Source organism: Mastigoproctus giganteus, chromosome 2 (genome assembly GCF_048544385.1).
Source record: "Mastigoproctus giganteus isolate SK-2022 chromosome 2, ASM4854438v1, whole genome shotgun sequence".
Classification (NCBI taxonomy): domain Eukaryota; kingdom Metazoa; phylum Arthropoda; class Arachnida; order Uropygi; family Thelyphonidae; genus Mastigoproctus; species Mastigoproctus giganteus.
Window position 1 is genome coordinate 103,294,681 of NC_143576.1, and position 17,046 is coordinate 103,311,726.

The window sequence follows — 17,046 nt, forward strand, 5'->3', positions numbered from 1 at the left end:
TTATGTTTATTTTTTTAGTTGATAATGAGTTTATGAAGTTTTGTGGTGTAATATACACTAAGTGGACAGAAATTGTGGGATACCTACCTAGTAATGGGTAGGCCCACCTTTCGCTCGGATAAGGGCAGTCACACAGTGCAAGGCATTGAGTCCACTAGTTCACAAAAGCATTGTACAGGTATTTCCATCCATGCTTGCTGCACCACTGTCCATAATTCCATTGCCTTCCTGGGTGGGGGGTCCAAAGCTTGAATGGCCTTTTCCATGGCATCCCAAAGATGCTCTACATGGTACATGTATGTTAATGGGGAGACCATTCCGCGGTGGTAAAATCTGCAGACTGCTCTTCAAACCATGTTCTAATCACCACGGCTCTGTGGGAAGGCGCACTGTCTTGCTGGAAGAGTCCATTGCCTCATGGTGCATGATGACCATGAAGGGATGCAGATGGTCTGCAAGTGGACATGTTACCTGGACTGTTCAGAGATGCGTCTAGATGAGTGGTTTTTGACCTTTTTTTAATAACGGCACCCCTAAGTAATTTATTTTATTTTGTGGCACCCCTACTCAATTTTCTGCCATATATATATATATAATATTTAAAAATGTTATATGATAGTTATTACAATAATATAACTATAAACAAAAATTCATAATACAAATTATATATATATACAGTATATACAGTGAAACTTCCCTTTAACGGACAGCCACGGGAACGAAAATCTGTCCGTTAGAGAGAAGTGTCCGCTAACAAGAAGTCTGAGGGGGAAAAAAAAACAGAAAGAAAGAAAAATCGTTAAACTTTTAATGTAAAATTAAATTAAATTATATACAGATTTTGCACAATATTTTTGTAAATAATATACATACAATTGTGCTATGCAATATTATGACTTTATCTTAAGAAAAATACATACAGTAATCATTTATTTTCTTCTGCACCTTCTTCCGGCTGATAATTTTGTTTTCAACATTTGTTTGGAGTGAAGAACCCATCGAAAGTCCTTCAGTATCTTCTTCAGCGGCGAAAAACATTTTTAAATGATTGATTTGTATGAACGCTTCTTCTATTTTCATCGGTGGTTCGTCGTTAATACGTTCTTCAACAGAATGACCCCTTTCCATTTCTTCATCCTCATGTGGAACTTCTTGAAAAATATCGATGATAATGTCGTTGATATCTGTAGCAGCACCTTCTGTAGTGAGGTTCGAGTCTATACCTTTGTAGCCAGGATCACTTTGTAGCTGAAGTATCGTACATTATCAATAGATGTTGAAGTTCTTGTTCTTCTTGGTGCTCCACATTGCTGTTCACAACTTCAATTTTTGCATTTGAGAAGCCAGACTTTACAAAACAGTTCACAACAGTTTGTTTTCTAATTGCGTTTACTGAAGAGGAAATCCATTGAATCGCATCTAGGATGCTGATTTTTTTTTGCAAGGTCACTCGCACATGTTACATCGTTCATGTTTGCAAGGAGATGTCTTAAAACACGTTTTCTGTAGTGAAGTTTAAAATGTTTTATTATCCCTTTATCCAAGGGCTGACACTCTGCAGTTGTGTTTGGTGGCAGAAAAACGATTTGAATGTTGGACAGTTCAATGTGCGGGTGAGATGTAGCATTATCCATGAAAAGAATAATTTTTCTGTTTTGACGAATCGTGTTTTGGTTAAAGTGACTTATCCATTCGCTCATGATATCTCGTGTCATCCACGCTTTTTTATTAGACTTCCAGTCAACATTCAAAAGATTCAACTTTGTGCCCTTGAAACAACGAGGATTTTGTGGTTTTCCTATAACAAGAGGTTGTTCAAAGTCTCCCGGCATATTTGTACACAATAGTATAGTCAAGCATTCCTTAGAAATTTTTTCGCCCTGACACTTTTCGTTTTTTAGGCTCATTGTTTTTTCAGGAAGAGCTTTAAAAAACAACCCTGTTTCGTCACAGTTGTAAATATCCTTAGCTTCAAAATCACGACATAAATCTTCCAATTTGATGGTCCACTCTGTTACAACCCCAGTATCAACAGATCCACCTTCACCACTTATGGTTTTCCAAGAAATTTTATGCCGAGTTTTGAACTTGTCTAGCCATCCCACAGAAGCTTTGAACTCATTTACTCTCATAGATTTCGCAACCTCCAAAGCCTTTTCCCTAATAATAGGCCCATTAAAAAATGGAATTTTTTTAGCACGTGAGCCGGCAAAACCACTCATACGTAACATTGTCAATTTGAAGTCCAACAGTTTTCGGGAATGATTTTTGAACCTGATCATTTCCGTGTTGCCAAAATTGTTTGAGCAGTTCATTTTTTTTCTTTTGGATGTCGCTTACCTGCATCTTCTCGATTTTGCATTTTGCAGCGAGATTGCGAACACTATTTTTTTTTGCCGATCATACGCATTAATGAGTTCGACTTTATCTTTTAAAGTTAAATGTTTACGAGAAGACATTGTGCACTTCACACGACACTGAACAAAACTGAAAACTGAAACTGAAAAGACGAAAGGCCGACCATATTCTCCCCCCCCTGCACACACCGAATTCATCAGAAGTTTTACACGTGCCTTAAAATTCTTGAAAAAGGGTTTAGAACCGCGACGTAAACCTTGATAAAATTCAGAGAATCGGAAATAGAAAATGAACACACGATTGAGGCAATACGTGGAAGAAAAGTTCATAGAAAAAGAGCCGTGAGCTCGCCCGCTGTCCGTTATGGGGAGATCAAATTAAGTGCTAATCTAAACGAAACAGTCCAGATTGCTTGTCCGCGTCCGTTACAGAGAATGTCCGCTAGACAGAAGCTGAAAACACGTTAAAACCAATGGAGGTGAGTTGGGGAATTTGAAAATGTCCGTTAAAGAGAGGTGTCCGTTAGAAGTTTCACTGTATAATAATTCTATTCTTTATGTAGAGGTACTAAATAAACATCAATTATAGATTACCACAAAATTAAAAAGATACCGTGCACCTTTTTATAATGAAATAAAAATATAAATTTTAAAAAATATATGTTTAAGTAATTTAAACCCAAATTATGTGGCACCCCTGGAATGTTGTTGCGCCACCTTGGTTGAAAACCACTGGTCTAGACGTACCAGACCATTATCGACCATCCACCTGCCTGAACAGTTCCTTGTTGATATGATGGGTGCATAACTTTGTGCAGTTTCTAACAGATGCATACCCTCCCGTCCGCTTGAAATAATTGGAAACAGGACTCATAGGACCAGGAGACCCATCTCCAATCATCTAAGGTTCAGTGCCGATGTTCTTACACCCAGTTAGGCATAGAGTCCTGTGTTCGTGTTGTTAGCAATGGGACTCTGGTGGGTCGGAGGCTCCCATAACCTATTGCGGCTAATAATCGCCTGATATGATCTTGGTGGAGACATTTCTGGCACTCCCCTTGTTGAAATAAGGTGGTGGTTTGTGCCAATGTCGCTCACTAGTTGGCCAAAACAATGCGAGACAAATGTCGACGGCCACATTCATCCACCACCTTTCTCTGCCCACAGCACTGTCCATGATGAGATGTTATTCTGGAAATGGTATATTCCCGAAATACTATTGATATTGTCGAACGGGGATAGTGCAATTTCTGTACCACTTCCGCAATAGAGTGACCCATGCATTGGGCACCCACCATCATCCCTCTTTCAGAGTTGGTTAACTCATGACATTTATCCATACTGACATCGAATTACTGTCTACGTCACGGGTCAGCAACCTGCGGCTCTTAACTTTTAGCCTGAATGAAGCACAATTTGAAATGGAGTTAGAAGACTTAAAAATCAAGGACATGTGGAGTTCACCTTAAAACTGAAATTAAGGATTTGGAGAGGCAAAAGGCTGCCCTTGCAATTCTACACAAATGGACAGCGATAGATGAGTTAAAAATGCAAGACCAAATTGTGTTCTTAGGTTGGAGTAGCTTACCGGACACGTATATAAATTTGAAAATATTTGCATTTGGACTTCTCATTTTTTAGTTTGACGAATTTCTGCAGCCGAATTTTTGAACATGAATAAATCAAGACATCGTCTGAACAATGCAAGTTTCTCAGCATGTTTAAAGATGAAAATTACGGAATACTCGCCTGATGTTGAGAAACTTGCTCAAGTTTATCAGCAAAAAGCACATAAATTCGTATCTAATTGGATGTTTGTTACGTTTTTGCAGTATTAATAAATAATATTTCAAAATATATATATTTTTTAATAAGACACCTTCCCACTCTATTTCATTTCTTAAACTCCCCCTCCTCCTAGCTTGTTGGCGCACGATAGCCTTAGATGCTGATGCGCCATTAAACTTCCAATAACCAACCAACCTCCTAGCTTGAGCTGAGGTGTGGCTCTTCGGATTCTCTCTGTTTTTTTAATTAGATCAAAAATGGCTCTTCACTCAATAAAGGTTGCCAACCCATGGTCTACGTGAATGCAGTGTACCTCTATACCTGTCAAGGGGTAGGTTTGTCCACTAGCGAGAGGGGTGACAGCATCGCGTTGCCCAGGATCCAGGTATCCTGGGCAACGCGATGAATTCTGTCCTTTCAGTGTAAACAGTAATTATCAACTTACAAAAAGCATAATGAGATATATTTGAACTCCCCCAGCCATCTACTTGAAATGTTCATATAAAACAGTGCAGGTGAAAACTGCAAATTGTGTCTTTGAGTGTAGAGGGAAAAATGACATATGACATGTTGTGTGGGTCTCACTGCAAAAGGTTTTGTTTGATTGGTTACTTTGATAAGAAAAAACCAAGAAAAGCAGTAATATGTGAACAAAAATTGTTATAGGTACTTTGGCTTTTGGCTAGAGTCATATTAAGGAATGCATTTTTCTGTTTTTCAAATTTTGGAAATTATAAGTTTCTATGAACCTACAATCCATCTTAACATCAACTTTGGTCAAAACTGGATCATTCTTTCCAGTTCCTTTAGTGTACAATAAAGCATGGTATTTCAAAATTATAAAGAACATTCTTATGTAACAAAGTGACACTTATGGCTATTAGCATTAGCATTATTAGAAGCATATGATGCAAGCAAGCAAGCTTATACAGTATCAAACAAAAAAAAAAAAAAAAACCTTCCCATTCACTCCAAATGTTTGTCTAACTCTGCCTTCAGTTTATTTAAGCTGTCAACTTCTACAATAACAGATGGAAGTTTGTTCCAGCAATTAAGCACCCGCTGGAGCAAGTTGCCATCTGTTGTTGTAGAAGTTGACAGCTTAAATAAATTGAAGGCAGAGCTAGACAAACATTTAGAGGAATGGATGGGTGAAATGGGAAGGTTTTTTTTTTTTTTTTTTTGGCTGATGCTGTAAGCTTGCTTTCTTGCATCATATGCCTCTACTAATGCTAATAGCCATAACTTAATATGGATACTGTATTTAGTATTAATTTTTTAAAATAAGTTTTAGAAATGTCACTTTGTTACATAAGAATCTTCTTTATAATTTTGAAATATCATGCTTTATTATACACTAAAGGAACTGGAAACTTGAATACCTTGAAAGAATGATCCAGTTTTGACCAAAGTTGATGTTAAGAGGGCTTGCAGGTATAATCTCTCTTAAATAATTGAAGTTGAATTTGAAAATGATCATAATGAAATTTATTGTGATCATTTACAAATGATCACAGTGAGTTTTACTTTGCAGTATCAGTGAAAAGTGAATTGATATCAAATGTGATCCCATGTGCTTGAATATAAGCACAGACCCTTGAATGCATGCGGTTGAAGAGGTGTTGGATGTCATCTTGCTTTATGACATTCCACGCCTTTTCCACTTGGGTTATTGAGGGAGTGAAATGCAAGTATTGAATTTGATGTCAGCCACCTTCCAATTATGTCCCAGCCATATTTGATTGGGGACAGATTTGGTGATCTCCCAGGCCACAAGAACATTCAGGTCTTATAGAGCTAATCTAGTAATGTTGGTGGTGTGTGGATGGGCATTATTCTGTTTGACCATCATATTGTCCATATTTGCCAAAAATGAGTAGTAGTAGTAGCAGTGGCATGTGATGCAAGAAAGCAAGTGTATGAGCTTATGCAGCATCAGCCAAAAAAAAAAAAATCACACCATTCCCTCCAAATGCCTGTCCAGTTCCTCCTTAAATTTATTCAACCTATCAACTTCCACAACGACAGATGGAAGTTTTGTTCCAGCAATTAACCACCCGCTGGCTAAAGACAAATTTCTGCACATCTATTCTACATCTGTCTTTTCTTAATTTGAATTTATGCCCCCTTAGGTTCGTAATCTGAACAAGTGGAAGGATCCCATCAGAATCCAGCGTGCTCAGCCCATTCAAGGCCTTATATACCTCAATCAGATCACCACGCAGGTGCCTAGTCTCCAGCCACTGCAATTTGCAGAACTTAAGCCTCTCCTGGTAAGAGGATCCCTTCATTCCCCTCACCAATCTTGTTGCCTTTCTCTGTACACGCTCAAGTAAATCTACATCCTTCCTAAAATGAGGCCTCCAGACCTGTACGCAGTACTCAAGGCGCGGCCTGACCATTGCCTTATACAGAGGGATAATCACCTCCTTTTCCCTGCTAGCAAAATTCCTATATATCATTGACAAAACCCCATGACCTGCCCTGGCAGCCTGTCTGCATTGCTCAGAAAACTTCATATCTGCCTGCACAATTACTCCCAGGTCTTTTTCATTTTCTACCACCTTAAGTGTATTACCACACAGTTGGTACGTTTCTCTGGGGTTACTTCTACCCATATGCAGTATTTTGCATTTGTCAAGGTTAAACTTCAGTTGCCACTTCTTAGCACATCTGCCCAAATTATCTACATCCTGTTGCAGTAGCACACTGCCATTACTGTCATTAACAACCCTGCCAACCTTTGTATCATCTGCAAACTTTGACATTAAGCCTGATATACCTTCATCAATATCATTGATAAATATACAAAACAACAGTGGACCTAACACCGAACCCTGTGGGACTCCACTAATAACATTAGTCCAAGAAGAGCAGTACCCATTGATTACCACCCTCTGTCTTGACATTTTCAGTAATAATGGGCTGTTATACTGCTTTCCATAAATACAAGTCATTTCCATGTTATACCCAGTGGTTCCTCAAACACAATTACACTGGCAGTGTGCAATCTCTCTCTCTCTCTCTCTCTCCCTCCCTCCCTCCCTTCCCCCCTCCCCTCCCCCATGCATCTTTTGAATCTGATTTGCCCATCACTCACCCAGAGGCTGAAATCGCTCATTACTGAACACCAGTTCAGCCCCCAGTTGTGACCTGTGCACAACATTGCTGAAGATGTTCCAGCTAGTGGGAGTGAGAGGCAAACAGCAGTGGGACTTGAAATTGCAGCCCACTTTCACAACAATTGTGAACTGTGTGAGATCATGTGGGAGCACAATAACACTTCTAATCTGGGCAGAAGTGACCTTTCCACCAAAGACATTTGTTGAATATGCTAGACCTGCCTTTCATCAGTGTTTCTGGGAAGTCCTGTACCTGGCCTTAAAACATGTGTGCCTTCCTCTGCTCATTGTGTCCAATATTGATGAATTATAGAACACTTCTCATCCACTTGTTGAGCAATAGTGCAGAAAATGTGCATGGTGTCGCACAGACATAAGCAGTACAGAACAGGAATTTGAGGAGTATAATGTGTACAGAAAGGATAGACAGGACAGGAAGGGAGGAGGGGTTATGCTGTTAGTTAAGAAACACAAAATCTAAGGAAAGTGCATCCAATTGATGTTGGTTGACAATGCAACGTTGAGTCTGTTTGGTGTGACATAGGCACTGGGAAAGGAAAAATGACAGGTGTGTGTTATAGGCCTAATGAATCTGATGAGTATAATGAGCAATTGTGCAGAGAAATAGAGTGAGCCAGTAAATTAGTGTCTTATAATGGGGGATTTTAATTTCCCGGATATTGACTGGAATTTGTGGGTTGGTCACTCACACACTAGCAAGGCTTTTGTGGATTTATTGGATGATTGTTTTCTACAGCAGAATGTTCAGGGGGCAACTAGAGGGAGTAATACTATTGATCTGATTATCAGTAGTGATTCTCCATGCATTAATTATCTGCAGATAAAGGAACCACTAGGTGGCAGTGATCACATTGTGCTGAAATGGGATTTACTCAGAGGTAACTACCATCAGGGGTAAAGGGAAGTGTTTTTTTTTTTGTAAAGGTGACTATGGTGGTCTGAGACAGTATTTAAATTCCATACGGTGGAACCAACTGATGATGTTACCAACAGCAAATTCAAAATGGGAAGCATTCAAAGAATTAATCTTGGAAGCTACTTGGCTTTTCATACCAACAAAGAAATATTGTTCAAGATTTAGGCCTAAATGGATGTCAGATGAGCTAATTAGACATGTAACAGAGAAGAAAAATGCATGGGATACATATAAATTAACTATTTCTATGATAGATATAAGCTGGTCTGTAACCAAGTTACAAAGGGGATCAATGGACACTACTCATCGTGGACTAATGTTATTAGGCAGGCGAAGGCAGATTACGAGAAATCTTTGGCAAAGGATGTAAAGAGAAACAGCAAAGAGTTCTTTACTTATGTAAACTCTAGAAGAAAGGGGATGAATCAGATTGGTCCACTTGATATTAATGGCTCAACTGTTGATGACCCTGCTCAGGTAGCTAACAAACTAAATGAATATTTTGCATCGACATTCACACATGAGGAGTTATTCAGGGAGGGGAATGCCAGAGGTGTATTCATCTCTGGCAGTAAACTAGATAATCAAGTAATAACTGAGAGTAAAGTGGAGGAGAAATTGTTGAAGATAAACACAAGAAAGGCACCTTGGGTGGATGGAATTTATCCAGTTATATTAAAGGAGGGGGCAAAGGAAGTAAGCAAACCCTTAGCCATAATTATGAGAGCTTCTTTGGACTCAGGGGAGGTACCCACGGACTGGAGATGTGCAAATGTGAACGCAATTCACAAAGGAGGAACAAAGGGCAACGCAAGTAATTATAGACCTGTGGGTTTAACTTCTGTTCCAGGAAAATTAATGGAGGCACTGATTAAAGAAGCATTGCAGGATCATTTAGACAAGACTTCAGCTATAGCTCGGACACAGCATGGTTTTGTTAAGGGGAAGTCTTGCCTGACCAATTTGATTGGATACTGTGATGCAGTCATAAAGGAACTGGATGCAGGGAATAACATTGATATCATATATTTGGATCTTAGAAAAGCCTTTGATACTGTTGCACAAATTGGAGCAGTGTGGCATTGGAGGCAAATTGCTGCTATGGATAAAGGGATGGTTGAGTGGGAGAAGACAGAATGGTAATCAATGGACACTACTTGGACATCTTGGACTAATGTTATTAGTGTAGTCCCTCAGGGTTCAGTGTTGGGTCTATTGTTGTTTTCTGTATTTATAAATGATATTGATGATGGTATATCAGGCTTAATGTCCAAGTTTGCAGACGATATGAAGGTTGGCAGGGTTTGTTAATGACACTAATGACAGTACACTGCTGCAACTGGATCTAGAAAAGTTGAGCAGATCGGCTGAGAGGTGGCAAATGAAGTTTAACATTGACAAATGTAAAGTACTACATATGGAAAGCAGTAATTCCCGAGTAACATATTAACTGTGGTACCACACTGACAGTGGTAGAGAATAAAAAGGACCTGGGGGTAATCGTGCAGGCAGATATAAAGTTTTTTTGAGCAGTGCAGATGGTCTGCAAGAGTAGCTCATGGGGTCTTGTGAACGATATAAAGGAATTTTTCTAGCAGGAATAAGGAGGTGATTATCCCCATGTATAAGGCAATGGTTAGACCACACCTTGAGTACTGTATCTGGAGTACTTGAGTACTGTATGTGGTCTGGAGGCCACATTTTAAGAAGGATGCTGTTGGAACGAGTACAGATAAGGGCGACAAGATTAGTGAATGGAACAAAGGGTTGCTCTTACGAATAAAGACTTAAGTTTTGCAAATTACAGTGTCTGGAGACTAGGTACCCGTGACGTGATCTGATTGAGGTGTATAAAGCCTTGAATGGTTTGAGCATGCTCAGTGCTGATGGGATTCTTTCTCTTGCTCAGAATAATCGCCTGAGAGGGCATAAATTCAAATCGAGGAAAGACGGTTGTAGGATAGATGTGCAGAAGTTTGCCTTTAGCCAGCAGGTGGTTCGTTGGTGGAACAGACTTCCATCCTTTGTTGTGGAAGTTGATAGCCTAAATAAATTTAAGGCTGAGCTTTACAGGTACTTGGAACGAATGGAGGGGGTGAAATGGGAGCGGTTTTTTTTTTTTTTTTTTTTTTCCTGGCTGATGCTGCTGCATAAGCTTGCTTTCTTGCATCATATGCCTCTGCTAATGCTAAAAATACTTGAGTGACTATAAGTGGTGCTAGCTGTCAACTCTCTGGGTTTATGATTGAGACGCTGTTATTTTGACTCGAGTTAACTCCATTGTCTTATTGTCATTCTAGAGTTGGTATCATGGACTTTCCGTCTTTTTGCAAAAACACCGTTTTCTGTATCATTTCTTTTCCCAAAAAATATTAATCTGCTTTAAAATTGAAATTTTTAAACAATTCATTGGATTTTTTCTTAATTTCTTTAAAAATTCTTCAGTAAGACATAAAAAGAAGAAAAACTTTATTCTGCAGGTTTTCATTTTCAATAAAATTCATCATGTTGCTGAACAGGAATTGTATCCTCTCTCAGTTTGGAAAGCAATAAAAATTAATAAAAGAGTTTTAAGTTTATTAATGACTAATATATTTAAAGATTTATTTTCAAAGGAAATAAATTGCACATTTTCATCTAATTTGCATCACTGATAGTTAAAAAATGCAAGCCGAAAAAGGACTGCCCATTCCTCTCTATAAATTAATAGAAGCCATCATCCTTGTCAGTTACAGTTACAAAACCAGCTAACCTTCTATTGTGAATTGCTGTGATGAAAGTGTGTTATCCAAACTCCAAATAGTTAGCAAATTGTCAATTGAGTTTTTGGATTTTTTAAATTAAATATAGCCAATTATAAATATTTGAATTGAGAACCATTTCATCATCCAATTTTTCAGAGAACCATCACCCTATTCAGAGAACCAGTTTTTTGAACCAATATTGAGATTTTACACACACACACACACACACACACACAAAAAAACTGTTTCTGGTATTTCTCAGTATCACTAAATGTGATAAAACAGGTATTTTGCAGATCATTTCTGTCAATTTCAGTGTGAGAAGAAACTACCACCAGATGATATTACAAAAGAAGAAAGAATTGATGTGTGATCCTTTGTTGGGCAACTGACCAGTACAAAGGAAGCATTAAATATAATATAAGAAGTTATTTCAAGTTGTTCTTGTCTTTTTAATAATAAGCTCATAGCAATAGTGCTGAGTGGTGGAGAATATTCAACCAGGTGAAAAAAAATCTGAATTCAGATGTTCTCATTCTGGCAGAATTTTGCAAATGCCCTTGACAGCAAGTCTGAAGAATAATGCTGTTGTTATAAATAAAACTTTGACTCAACATTTCTAAAGAGGTGCAAAGTCTGCTGCAGTATCTTTCTTGAAGCAGTCATAATCAATGGATGTCTAACAGAAAATCTCTAAAATGAATTTGAGCTTTCGATCTAGTCAGTTAACTTTGATATAACTGGACTTATTGCCAAAAATGGTGCCTCTCAGAGATATGAGATGAAGAATTTTATTTTAGTGAATAATGTGTATTCAGAAGAGATAAGGGAGGACACAAGGGTGAGGGAGCAATGCTTCTGATCAAAAACAGCCTGAAGTTTGTTGCAAGAATGTTCCCTGAGTGAGATCAAGGTAAGGCTGCTGCTGTTGAGTCTGTGTGATGTGAAATGACTTGTAAAGGGAAGATGATTGTGGAGGGGTGGGAGGTATGTTACACATTAAGTGACTCAAGAATAAGGAAAAAATTACTTTAAATACATTGAATGGACCAGTGAGTACAATTGTTTCATTATAGACAGCTTCAACCCTCCCTCTTAGATACTGGAATATATGGAAATACACTATTTCCACAACAGAGTTTTTGTACAAACTGGATGACATATATTACTTATCCTAGCATATCTAAGAGGAGACTGTAATAAATCTGGTTTTCACTAAGAAGCCTAACTGTATGAAAAACTTAACATTGTTGAATCACTAGTGTACAGTGACCACAATTTCGAAAAATGGGTTGTAACTAAAGAAACCTGTGTGGTCAAAGGTAAAGAGAGAAGAGCTTTAACTTTAAGAGAGAGAAGGTTCTAATGGAATGACATACTTCTTTGGGCTTGATTAACTGGAGAGCCTGCTTTATGCTGTTGGATACAAATACATTTTGGGAAATTTTTAAGAGATTTATCCTTGAAGCCACAAATATATTCATACCAGTTGGTCAAGCATAAACTTCATAAACATAAAATGCCAAAACAAATAACAGATGAGATTAAGTGGTTAGTTGGGCCCAAAAAAAAAAAAAAAAAGTTAGAGACAATCACATGATTCTGATTTGTACAAGCATTATAAGAGAATATGTAACAAATCTGATGGGACAAAACTTGGACAGAATTCTAGGACAAAAAGTGATTATGTGAAAAGCACCAGCAAAGAGATTTAAGAACAGGAATGGGGAGTTCTTTGGTTGCTGTGAAAGTTCTGTAGAAAGCTTAGCAACCAGAGAACTCCCTATATGTATCAATATGTACACATAAAGTTCTACTGAATATATACTAATCTCCAGATCGGTACTTATTCAGTTAGTAAAAATGTGGGTGTATCAAACCAATAAGAATGTTAATGAGAGCATCCTTAAATTCTGGAAAGGTCCCTTTCACTAGAGAAGTGCTGTCTCCCCAAACTATAAAGGTGGTGCTAAAGAGGAATTGGGTAACTATAGGTCGATGAGTTTGACTACTGTAGGTCAATGAGTTTGACTACTGTAGTAGGAAAGATTGAGTAGTCTATGGTTAAGGGTACAATTTGGGACTGTCTTGACGAGAATAGTATGAATAGATTCCAGTGTAGGTTCACTGAGTGGAGCTCATGCTTAATCAGTCTGGTAAGTTACTATAGTGTAGTCATTAAATAGTTGGCTGCAGGAAACAATTTTGACATTATATATTTAGACTTTAGTAAAACTTCTGATACCTGATATCATGGAAGGCTACTATATAAACAAATTGGTTGTGGTTATTGGTTTTGTCCTGGAGGTAGGTCACAGAGATTTAGACTCTTAGCAAACCTAGGGCTTGCTACGAGTCTAAATCTCTAATGAGTCTAAATCTCAAACCTCTGAGTCTAAATCTCTTGCTACGAGTCTGAATCTCAAACCTTGCTATGAGTCTAAATCTGTAATGAAACTGATATTCAGGTCTGACCAGATTTCAGTGAGCTCCAGTTATTCTGTGACAACTAAATCCTGTGCTTTCATCTTCACTTAGTGACCAAGGGTATGTCCTCCATGTGCACGGTCTGGAACAATGCACCTTGTATATTGGAGGTGACACTACCCAGGTGCAAACCAATGTTAAGCAAGGGATGAAGTGTGGGATACACATCACATACAGGAATGTCACCCCTCTGTGTCACTAGGGAGTACTATGTGGTAGGTGACTCTCATTGCCTGGTTCAAAACCACTACTTTTATTGGAGGCTTTTAGTGGTGAAACCCATGTTTTAGTCTCCAGAGCAAAACTCCAGCAACTCCATCTTTTCCATCAGTTTGATTATGAGTGATGTTATTTGAGGTTATGATGGATATCATGGTGAAATACAGCATTCATTAAGTTTTGAGGGTACAGTTCTAAAATGGTTTTTGCAGATCAGTCCTTAGATTATCTGCTGGACTGAACCTATTGGTCACTTACTAGGAGGCATCTGGATTAGCTAGTAGGTAATCTCACCGCCTCTATTCTGCCAGTTGGTCGTCACTGGAGAGATTCTGAATAGTGTATATACAGACGGCATTGTCAATGCCAAGTTATGTCAAGGAGCTGGGTATATTCTTGCTATGTGCATACACATCCAAAAATTTCATTTATTCATCTAACTGGCAACAATTAGCATTTGGAAAATTTGGGCGGCATACCTAAGCATTTTATATATATAGATGTGTAATCTCAGTTCAAATCTTAATATTGTCCATTTAGATATATAATCTTCTAAGTGACATTTGCGTTTCCTGACAGAATCCAAATTTCAGTTGTCTTAGCCACTAATCATTTCAGTTACCCTTATTATTCATTCTCTGATTCTTTTCACTTTAACGGTATTACTTGGATATGTCTGCCCTGATTGTTCCTTGTCGGAGACTTCCTAATTTGGGATCTCTTCTTAAAATCTCTTTACCCAATTCTGTCAAATTCATCTGTTGTCCTCCAACTCTTTGGTGTTTTCTATATTTATTAATGATATTGATGAAGGTATTTCACGCTTAATGTCTAAGTTTGCGGAAGATACGAAGGAGGTTGGCAGGGTTGTTAATGACACTAGTGACAGTACACTGTTGGAACAGGATCTAGGAAAGTTGAGCTGAGAGGGGGGGCAACTGAAGTTTAACATTGACAAATGTAAAGTACTGCATGTGGGTAGCAGTAACCCCAGAGTAACATATCAACTGTGGTAGTACACTCAGGGTGGTAGAGAATGAAAAGGATCTGAGGTTAACTGTGCAGTCAGATATTAAGTTTTCTGAGCAGTGCAGACAGTCTGCAGGAGTAGTTCATGTCAATGATATAGAGGAATTTTTCTAGTGGGGATAAGGAGGTGATTATCCCCTTGTATAAGGCAATGGTCAGGCCTCACCTTGAGTACTGTATACAGGTCTGGTGGCTTCACTTTAGGATGTAGAGCTGCTGGAATGAGTACAGAGAAGGGCAACAAGGTTAGTGAATGGAACAAAGGGTTGCTCTTATGAAGAAAGGCTTAAGTTTTGCAAATTACAGTGTCTGGAGACTAGGCACCTATGAGGTGATGTGATTGGGATCTATAAGGTCTAGAATGGTTTGAGCAAGCTCAATGTGGATGGGATTCTTCCTCTTGCTCATATTACAAACCTGAGGGGGCATAAATTCAAATTGAGGAAAGACAGTTGTAGAATAGATGTGCAGAAATTTTCCTTTAGCCAGTGAGTGGTTGATTACTGGAACAAACTTCCATCTGTTGTTGTAGAAGTTGACAGCCTTAATAAATTTCAGGCAGAACTAGAGAACTATACAAACATTTGGAGCAAATGGATAGGTGAGATGGGAAGGGTTTTTTTTTTTTTTTTTTTTTTGTTGATGCTGTATAAGCTTTCTTTCTTGCATCATATGCCTCTACTAATACTAATTGGAAATGCTACTAAATTGGAAAACTCCACTAATCACTTAGAAATTTTGACTTCCTTATTTTGAAATTTGATTTTCTGCAATCTGTTTTAGCATTAGCATTAGTAGAAGCATATGATGCAAGAAAGCAAGCTTATGCAGCATCAGCCAGATAAAGAGGAGGGGAAAAAAAAAAGAGACTTCACCCCTCCGTTCGTTCAAAATACCTGTCCAGCTAAGCCTTAAATTTATTTAGGCTATCAACTTCCACAACAAGGGATGGAAGTCTGTTCCACCAACCAACTACCCGCTGGCTAAAGACAAATTTCCAGACATCTGTCTTTCCACAATTTGAATTTATGCCCTCTCAGGTGATTATTCTGAGCAAGAGGCAGAACCCCATCAGCATTGAGCATGCTCAAACCATTCAAGGCTTTATACACCTCTATCAGATCACCTTGCCAGTGCCTAGTCTCCAGACACTGTAATTTGCAAAGCTTAAGCCTTTCTTCTTAAGAACAACCCTCTGTTCCATTCACTAACCTTGTTGCCCTTCTCTGTACTCGTTCCAGCAGCTCTACATCCTTCTTGAAATGAAGCCTCCAGACCTGTATACAGTACTCAAGGTGTGGCCTGACCATTGCCTTATACAAGGGAATAATCATTGCCTTATCCCTGCTAGAAAAATTCCTGTATGTCATTGATAAGACACCATGAGCTACTCTTGCAGCCTGTCTGCACTGCTCAGAGAACTTCATATCTGCCTGCACAATTACCCCCAGATCCATTTCATTCTCTACCACTGTCAGTGTAGTACCACAGAGTTGATACATTGCTCTGGGGTTGCTGTTTACCATATGTAGACTTTACATTTGTCAATGTTAAACTTCATTTGCCACATCTCAGCCCATCTGCTCAACCTTTCCAGACCCTGTTGCAGCAGCATAACGTCAGTAGTGTCCTTAACAACCCTGCCGTTGATTACAACTTTGTCTTCTCCCCCTCAACCACCCCTTTATCCATAGCAGCAGTTTTCCTCCAGTGCCACACTGCTCCAATTTGTGCAGCAGTCTTCCATGTGCAACAGTATCAAAAGCCTTTCTAAGATCCAAGTATATAATATCAAAGTTATTCCCTGCATCCAGTTCTTTTGTGACTGCATCATAGTATCCAATCAGATTGGTCAGGCAAGACTTCCCCTTAACAAAACCATGCTGTGTCCGAGCTATAACTGAAGTCTTGTCTAGATGATCCTGCAGAGCTTCTTTAACCAGTGCCTCCATTAATTTCCCTGGGACAGAAGTTAAACTCACAGGTCTATAATTACTTGTGTCAGCCTTTGATCCTCCTTTGTGAATTGGGGTTACATTTGCACATCTCCAGTCTATGGGTACCTCCCCTGAGTCCAAGGAAACTCTCATAATTATGGCTAAGGGTTTGCTTACTTCCTTTGCTGCCTCCTTTAATATAACTGGATAGATTGCATCCATCCTAGGTGCCTTTGTTGCATTTATCTTCAACAATTTCTCCTCCACTTTACTCTCAGTTATTACTTGATTATCTAGCGTACTGCCAGAGTTGAATACACCTCTAGCATTCCCCTCGCTGAATAACTCCTCATGTGTGAATGTTGATGCAAAATATTCATTTAGTTTGTTAGCTACCTGAGCAGGATCATCAACAGTTGAACCATC

General features: G+C 38.7%; 1 protein-coding gene across 1 annotated transcript in view; it reads left to right on the forward strand.

The window, feature by feature from the left end:
* The window catches only part of Kap3 (kinesin associated protein 3), a 383,344-nt gene that overhangs the window by 277,802 nt on the left and 88,496 nt on the right, over positions 1-17,046 (forward strand). The window lies entirely within an intron of this gene.